Source organism: Pan troglodytes, chromosome 8 (assembly GCF_028858775.2).
Source record: "Pan troglodytes isolate AG18354 chromosome 8, NHGRI_mPanTro3-v2.0_pri, whole genome shotgun sequence".
Classification (NCBI taxonomy): domain Eukaryota; kingdom Metazoa; phylum Chordata; class Mammalia; order Primates; family Hominidae; genus Pan; species Pan troglodytes.
Window position 1 is genome coordinate 57,651,112 of NC_072406.2, and position 8,275 is coordinate 57,659,386.

The 8,275-nt window shown below is 51.1% G+C and overlaps 1 long non-coding RNA gene across 2 annotated transcripts; it reads right to left on the reverse strand.

Annotated features, from left to right (window-relative positions):
- Positions 1-1,893: 1,893 nt before the first annotated feature.
- LOC104008166 (uncharacterized) lies at positions 1,894-7,640 on the reverse strand. Of its 2 annotated transcripts, none has more exons than XR_001706576.4 (3): positions 4,310-7,640; positions 3,568-3,676; positions 1,894-2,157 (listed from the first exon to the last, which is right to left on the reverse strand). It is a non-coding gene; the product is annotated as an uncharacterized LOC104008166 (long non-coding RNA). The 2 variants fall into 2 exon arrangements; XR_682648.5 differs by having other exon boundaries at positions 4,442-7,638.
- Positions 7,641-8,275: the final 635 nt, after the last annotated feature.

An 8,275-nucleotide genomic window follows, 5' to 3' on the forward strand; every position in this document is an offset into this window, starting at 1 on the left:
TCATTTTCGAAATGCTTTCTCACATTAATGCAATTCCATTCTATGTGTTAAGCAAAGCATAGGTTTTGCTCCCCTACAGAGCTTGGCATTTAATGCAGAGGCTACTTTTCCTAAGCAGAGTAACCAAAAGAATTCCATGTCCAATTACAGCAGGATAAGGAAAGCTGTGAGGTATTTTATTAATTAGAAAATGCTGGATCCTCCTGTCAAGCTGAGGTAAGGATGAACTTTGACCTCAGAGCCTGCATATGGCAGTGTTTATGCAGAGATGTAGTCCCATATAGACAAATAAATATGGTTGTCTTTATACATATATGTGTATACACACACACACACACACACACACACACATCTCACTTAGCTAGACACAGCCCCAACTTGAGGGCAGAGAGTGGTCTTGTCTTTCCAGTTCACCTCTTCCAGTATCCAGGGGTGACCAGTAAGTGTTGGCGGTGGAGAGAATGGTGCTAAGGAGAATGGGCCCATCTGTGTTCCTAGACTGTTAGCGGGAAACAGAAGCCATCTGATGACAGGTCACCTATCTTTGTGACTGGGTGAATGAGTTGGGGTGGGGGCAGCTTTCGAGCTTTCATACAGCTCTAAAGACAAGGCTGGTCCACCTCTAGTCTGAGCTCCATACCAGGCTCTTGCCAGCACCTTCCTCCCCACTCGCCACTGAATGAGGTTCTTCTCATTACTCTCCCTTCTCATACGCATGTATTTCTGACGCGTCTGTACATCAGCTCTGGGCCTTGATCCACCCATGTCAGCCCAGTTCGTCTACAGGTCACCCTTGTGTTTCTCACTGTGCCTGGCAAGGGCACCACAGCAGGGCTCATGGATGTAAAGGCAACATGGTTACCAGGGGAGGGGTGCGTGAGGGTACAGGAAGGAGGACATGGAAGGCACAGGTGGTGGGCCAAGGCCTGACCTGACAGGGGAACCAGTGCAAAAGGCGGCCTTGTCCTCCTGGCCAGGACAGTGCCTAGAAGATGCCCACTGTGTGGCCAGTTCTGGTCACTCCCCTTACAGTAAGGGTACCATGAAACAAGAGGAAGAGAATCAACGGGCAGAACTAACCCCACACATTGGGCAGACCATGCATGAATTGTGGTAAGTATAAAAACACAATGGCTTCCCAGGTCTACCAAGCCAAGTCACTGCTACAGTATGGGCCAGCAGAGCAACAACCTACTGGGTCTGGGCACCCACTTCGTCTTTCCAGGCCTGCTGAGGGGGCTGGTTCCTTTCACTCCCCCTGTATCCCCCACCCTGCTCCAGCAGCACAGTGTCCAAAAGCTCAGTACCTATCAGCTCAGTCCACAACAGTGCACAGTCCACTTCTCAGTGGAAAGACTTCTGCCCTAATCGTCCCCTCCAGCAGGGCTGGCAGGTATACGACCATCGGGGTGCTGCCCCTGTCTCCGGTCTCCAGGCTCCAGCACCCTGCACCTAGCAGGGACTGCAGGATAAATGCTCCTCACCAGCTTCCTTGTATCCAGTCCAGATTCCTTTCTCCTTGAAGGGCAGGTGGGAAGTTTGCATTTCCCAGCCTCCTTCCAAAAGTAAGGAAAAGCTAGCAATTCTCATTAATCAAAACAGCAATAAATCCAAGCAGACAGGACTTCACTCCTCTCTCACTGTGAGGTTCTACAAGTCCCTGAATTACAGCCCAAATTCCTGGGATGGAGCTTAAAAGGAAAAAACAAACTTTAAAGAAATATAGAAAGATGGCTTTGTTACTATAATTATTATGGATATCTGTTGTAAAGATAATACACACTGTGCTCATATATCTTACTTGAAGAAATCCAAAACTATGTTCACCTAAGCCACATTGAGAGCTGAATTATCATTTGTAAGAGACCAAATTCTTTTATCAAAGTAACAGGATAACTTTCAAATGTGTATTTATTTTGGGGGCTGGGCCAACAGCCAGAAAATATCTAAATGAGAACTCAGATTCATCTAAACTTGACATTTTCAGTTGATCTAATGGTTAATTTGTATTCAGTCCACTGACTCTTCAATGGCTTCTAATTAGGAGACAAGCAGAGAATTCCGAGTCCTGTGGTTTGTGATCTGGGTGCCTTATCTCTTAGATGGTTCTAGGCTATCCACATGGAATATTGGAAAGTGGGACAAATGGAGTCAGGCCTGGAAAGGAGATGAAAGGAAAGACAGTGGCATTGAGTGACTATAGTTAATGACAACGTATTGTATATTTCTTTTTTTTTTTTTCTTGAGATGGAGTCTCGCTCTTTCTCCCAGGCTGGAGTGCAGTGGTGCAATCTCTGCTCACTGCAACCTCCACCTCCCAGGCTGAAGCAATTCTCCTGCCTCAGCCTCCCCAGTAGCTGGGACCACAGGTGTACACCACCATGCCCGGCTCATTTTTATATATTTTTTTAGTAGAGATGAGGTTTCACCATGTTAGCCAGGCTGGTCTCGAACTCCTGACCTCAGGCAATCCGCCCACCTCAGCCTCCCAAAGTGCTGGGATTATAGGCATGAACCACCACGCCAGGCCTGTATATTTCAAAATACCTAAGAGAGGACTTTTAATGTTCCTAACACAGAGAAATGATAAATGCTCCAGGTGATGGACACCCCAATACTCTGGCCTGAACATTACATGTTAGACGCATGTAACAAAATTTCACGTGTACCTCATAGATATGTACAAACATGTATCCATTTTCTTAATTTAAATTTTTTTTTTTAAAGAAGGGTGTCAGAAAGCCAAAATTAGATGCTGCACAGCAAGGTTTGAGTTAAGGGCAGTGCTGGAAAACAGAACAAACCCTTGTGGCCATGCCTCTCAGCCAGGTCAGGAACCCATTCCTGCAGTCAACAGCTGGGAAGGCGTGGAACCTGGGAGGGGGCAGCCTGGGGAGGGGAAAAGGCAGCTTGGAGGTGGAGGGGAGGCCTCCTCGCTCACCACCCAGTGTTAGAGATGAGGCGCTGGAGGAGCCAGAGAGGAAAAGTCCCTGTGCCGCAGCAGCGCTCTGCCAGTGCGCATGCGCACATGTCCGTGAAGCACCGCGCTGGGGTTGGGTCTGCCTGCCTCAGCCTGGCTGAGCTGCAGGAAGATCGGTATTCAGGCAGACAGCATATGCAGTTTGGAAGAAAGCAAAGTGCTTTGCAAGTGAAGGGGAGCGGAACATGCCACCTTAAAATCTGTCACTTTGGCATAAGGATTAAGTGGAGCTGCCGGCAATTGAGAAGAAGCAGATACAAGAGAAACTCTCCTCCCTCACCTATTTACCAAAAAGCTGGACATAAATTTGTCAAGGTGTGCCCCCGCCCCTCTCTACCGGGAAGGATGGAGTTAATCACCAGACACAACCCGAGCCCCTCCTCAGCCTGGAGAGGGCACCAGAGGAATCTGCACAGCACGTCCTGGTCCCACTGAAGCCCTTCCCTTCCCTCAGCTCCCCGTAGGGTGGCCTTCCCGCCCTGCGCCTCCCCAGAAACTCAAGCCCTTCTCCTCTGTCTTGTCACTTCTCTAAACAAGCATTCTCTTGTGAGGTGCTCGAGCTCTGGCCGCCCCTTGGAGTTACTCACTGCGGACGTTCCCATGGGTGTGCGTGATGCACGTGGTAATAAACTCGTGTCTGTTTTTCTCTCGTTAATCTGCCTTTGTCAGTCTCTTTCAGAGCCCCAGCCAGAGAACCTAGAGGGGTAGAGGAAAAAAGATTTTCTCCTCCCTACAGAATCAGACAGGCCTGCACTCGAATCCCAGGCATGCTGGGCGCTCGCTGGGTGCTGCTGGTGGAGCCCCTTTTTCCCTGTGTCCAACTGTCCTCATTGGCAAGGCGAAGGCAGCAACACCGCCTGGAAACAAGCCGGCTCTCCACAGTCTCAGCTGTTTGCATCCTCCCTCGTCCCTGTCACTCCCTTATGTCTGAGGGTGTCCCGGGGACGCTGCTGCCCTGTGGGCACCTGGGACAGTTCTGCCTCATTCTCCCCACTCCTCATGTCCAGGGTTGCTCCAGGGGGCGTCCTTAGAGAATCTTTTCCCGTCCACACCCGAGCCCTCAAATTCCCCAGGGGAAGCTTCCTCAGCTCAAGGGATTTCCCCAGGACTACCTCCCACCCAGAACCCCTTCCCACCCTCCACTTTAGACTTTCTCATGCCTGCTGGGTTTCCTGGGGTCTAGCCACGACCTCAAATCTAAAGTCTCCCCTTTTCTCCATTTTACTCCCTTCTTTCTTTCCTCCCTCCCTCTCTCTTTTCCTTCTTTCCTTTTTTATTTACCTTACTTCCCCTCCAACCCCGCCTTCCCTCTCCCAGTTGAACACTCACTCATGAGCAGGACCTTCCTAGCCCTGATTGTGTCTTACTAGCAAAGACCCTGTCCATTGCCTGGTTCTCCTCTCAGATCCTTTGCCCTGGATCCTGGGAAGTCATACCCTGGGGCAGGCTCCACCTCCTTACCTCCGGACACTGTCGCAGTTGGCAACTCTAGTGGACACCTGGTGTGACACGGCGAAGTGAGGGAGATGGGTTCGTCTTTTCCAGGGAGCCCCTCACACCTGCCAGCTCCAGGCCTGGCTCGCCAGCCCTCTGCAAATCCACCGGCAAACTCACACACTCCGGTGCACTCCCATCGCTCACGTTACCAGAATAGGTTCCTAAGACTGCGAGTGAGAGAGGGCAAGGCACCCAGGGCCACGTGGAGCGGGGATGCCACAGCGGGGGACCCGTCCGAGATAGTTTCAACGGTCATGGTAAGAAATGATCAGTGCCTGAGGCGTGGCAAAAGTGAAGAGAAGGGAGGGATGAGAGCTGGGAGGAAGGAGAGGCCACTGGAAGGCAGGTGTGTGGATAAGCTCAGCAGCAGGCTCTGATCAGGGTGTTGGGTTAGAGGTGGGGGTCTAACAAAGGGAAGAGCTGTTGATGGGGGAGATGGTGGGGTCCCTTTTGGGCAAGGAAGGACAGACATGCCTGTGGGACACCTGGGTGAGGACATCAGGAGGTGGGGGATGGTGTCGTTCTGGAAATCACTCCAAATGTACCCCAAGAACAGAAGATTTCCCAAGGGTGCTAAGGACCTTCCTGCTTGGTCTCCTGGTAGAGAGCAGGTGTCTAATGGGGAAATCGGGGATGAGGCTAGACGAGGAGTCAGGGTGAGGTGGGCGGAAAGCCCAGAGCCGTGATCTAAAGACCTGGCTCCAGCTAGGCCCCCCACCTCCCTTGTGTCCTCAAAAGCAAGCCACAGATGCTCAAGCCTCAGTCTGCCTGTCTGCAGAAGGTGGGAAGAGCTCCTCCCTCACACCTCTATCTGGGGGAATGAGGAACCGGTAGGCCTGACAGACCATGGGTTCTGAAGGCAAGGAAGGCCTTAGGATAGAAGGGACAGCTTCAGACCAGGGTGGAGGCTCCTGGATGAAGAGGAGGAAGCTGAAGTTTCAAGACATGGGGCATTGTCATATCATTTTATTCAGCGTAGCTGCCTTAAGCAGCCAGACCAGTCCATCCCGGAACATGGGACAGGCTTCTTTCTCTTCTTAATCATATGTGACAGCTTCACTGGACACTTGCTGTAGCCTCTGAGTCCTTGTGGACCTGCTCCTTTCCTCTTAAGAAATTCAGACTTAAATCCCAGCTGAGGAAAGTCTCATGAGGGGCAGGTGTGCTCTGGGCCCTGGGACCCGGAAGGTCATAGGATGCGGCAAGGACTCACTGATGAGTTGGGGATGTTTCCTTCCAAGGCTGGCAGGCTGAGACATGCCCTGTCTGGGTGACCATGCAGCTCCCAGGCCCAAGTGTGACCAGGGGAGTCTGCAGAAAGCACAGAACATGCAACAAAACAGAGCATCACCTGCTCCTTCAGCCACTGGAAAACAGTGCCATCAGCAAGACCAAGATGAGCTGCCCAAGCTCCAGGTGCACAGAAGGCCAGATTGAACGCCATCAGCCCAGAATAGTAGTGTTTGGTGTTCACCCCTTTTCAGAGCTCCAGCGAAGACCAGAGGAAGTGGAAGTGCGTGATTCAGGGCCACCCTTCACATCCCCCACAAGGGCAAAGGGGAAGTGGTCTTTGGTGATAAGGGACCAACAAAAACCAGAGCTGCTGACAAACACTGGAACACTGGCACCAGAAAAGACCCCCGAATCCAGTCATCGTCTGGACAGTGAGAGTATGCCCAGCCACCTGGATCCAATGGTGGACAGCACTTGCAGTCAGAGCCCCCAGTTCACACTGCACATGCCCCCCTCGCTTCACCTCCGACCTTAGAGAGCTCACTTCACGGACCCAGGCTCCATGCCCTTGTCCCTCAGGGCTGTGGCTGACATCAAGCACTGACAGGTGTTGGCCCGTGGTCAGAGCTCAGTAACTTGCAGTTTTTTCTTTTCCTAAGGCATCACTGCTCTCTTCCTGTCCTCTCTTTCTAGAGGCAAGGCTTCTCCACAACCTTCACCCAGCACAGCAACAAAGGCCTAAGGGAGCGGGTTCCCCCTCCCCTGCCTGTGGCCAGCCAACAACTTTACCTCTTCAGGATCAGCTTTCCACCTGCCCATGAGTGGTGAAACAGACAATGTGTGCAGCTGCTTCTTTTAAAAATCTTCGGACTGCCTGTCCCACACTGCACAGCTCTCTAGCAATAGATGCTCACGTTCCCGTGTGGTCTCAATGCCCAGGAATTCCCTGGCTGCTTTCCTGGGCAGGTGACCCTGAGCAGCTCAGTATTCTGGCTGAGACACCTCGTGACAAAGTTGGCTTCAGACTCTAACCTGCAGCAGACTCCAAGCTCAGCAACTCAGTATGAGAGAGGAAGTCCTAGACATTCTGGGAAAACATCATTTCTGGAAAAATTCAGACTAGCAAGTGGTCTAAATAACGATAATGGATATGCTTATTATGTACAAATAATGAGAGACCAGAATTGTGATAGGGTCCCTCTCTTCCTGTTACCAGTATTTTCAAATGCACAAAACATCATAAAATGCATAAAACGCCTCTAAGCAACACTCCACTGCCATTTAGTCTCCCTCACTGATGCCATTTACATATCCATTAAAGGGTCCTTACACGACTTCTCCTCGCCACCTTCCTCTGCTCACACGGGTGGTTTATGCTTTCTGCCTGCCCTCCTGGGCTCTGTGACATAGTCAGGAATGCAGTCTTTGTAAGAGTCTGTGCTGAGAAGATTGGTAAATTGCGTCTGGCAAATCCACGGAGATGCCTGCTCACACCCTGATTCTGTTGTTTTCACTGGAGCATCACACATGCCCCAGGCCTCCGAGGAGGTCTTTCTCGCCACTCTTCTGTCCCAACACAAGCAGGTCCTGTCATTCAAAGGGCAGCTCAGAAAACAACGGGCACAGAAAAGAATGGGCAGTGGAAGGGTGCTAAGAATGAGCCCATGTGGTTTTCATAACGCCATTACATCTTTCCAATACCAATTCTCTGACACCAACTGCATGTCAAACAATTCAATTCCATTCTGACACTGAACACCTAGAGTTACTCAGCCCCCACAGGGTGAGGCTCCATCCCACAAGACTGCCCCCATTCAGACCCAACTGCAAATGCAATTCCCAGGACACCCACACTTCTGCCTGGCCAACTACAAAGTTGGGGGTGCCCATGACACCCCCTTAGGTTTAACAATGCACTTGAATGACTCATAGGACTCAGGAGGACACTCTTCATAATTACAGTCATATTCTAAAGACACAAATGAATGGAAGGGGGCACCGGGCAGGCTGGATGGGGAGTCAGTGCACGGAGCTCTCACACCCTCTCTGGGTGCACCTACGTGTCCCCCAGCCCTGAAGCTCCGTTAGCCTCCTGCTTCCGATATTTTACTGAAGTTTTATTATGTAGGCATCATGATTAAATCATCAGCCATTGGTGACTGCACTGCATCTCCAGATCCTCCTCCTTCCCAGAAGGTCAGCAGACAGGCTGCAAGTTCCCACCCTCTAATCCTGTGGCCAGTCCCTCTGGCAACCAGCTCCATCCTGAGGCTGTCTCGGGGCCTGCCAGGCATTGCCTCCTTGGAATAAACTTGGGTATATTCAAAGGGGCTCATTATGAAAAACAAAAAACATTCCTGTCACTCAGGAAATTCCAAGAGTTTTAGGAGCTCTCTGCCAGATCTAGGTTCAAAGACCAAATATATATTTCTCATTTTGCCACGCAGGCAGAGCTGGGTTCACCTGGCTGACTCTCAAGGCATTGGCTCTCAGTGAGCATCAGGGTCCTGCAGGGGCGCCCCCACATCAGAGCACAGCTCCTAGTTTCTGTCAAGCTAAATGTCC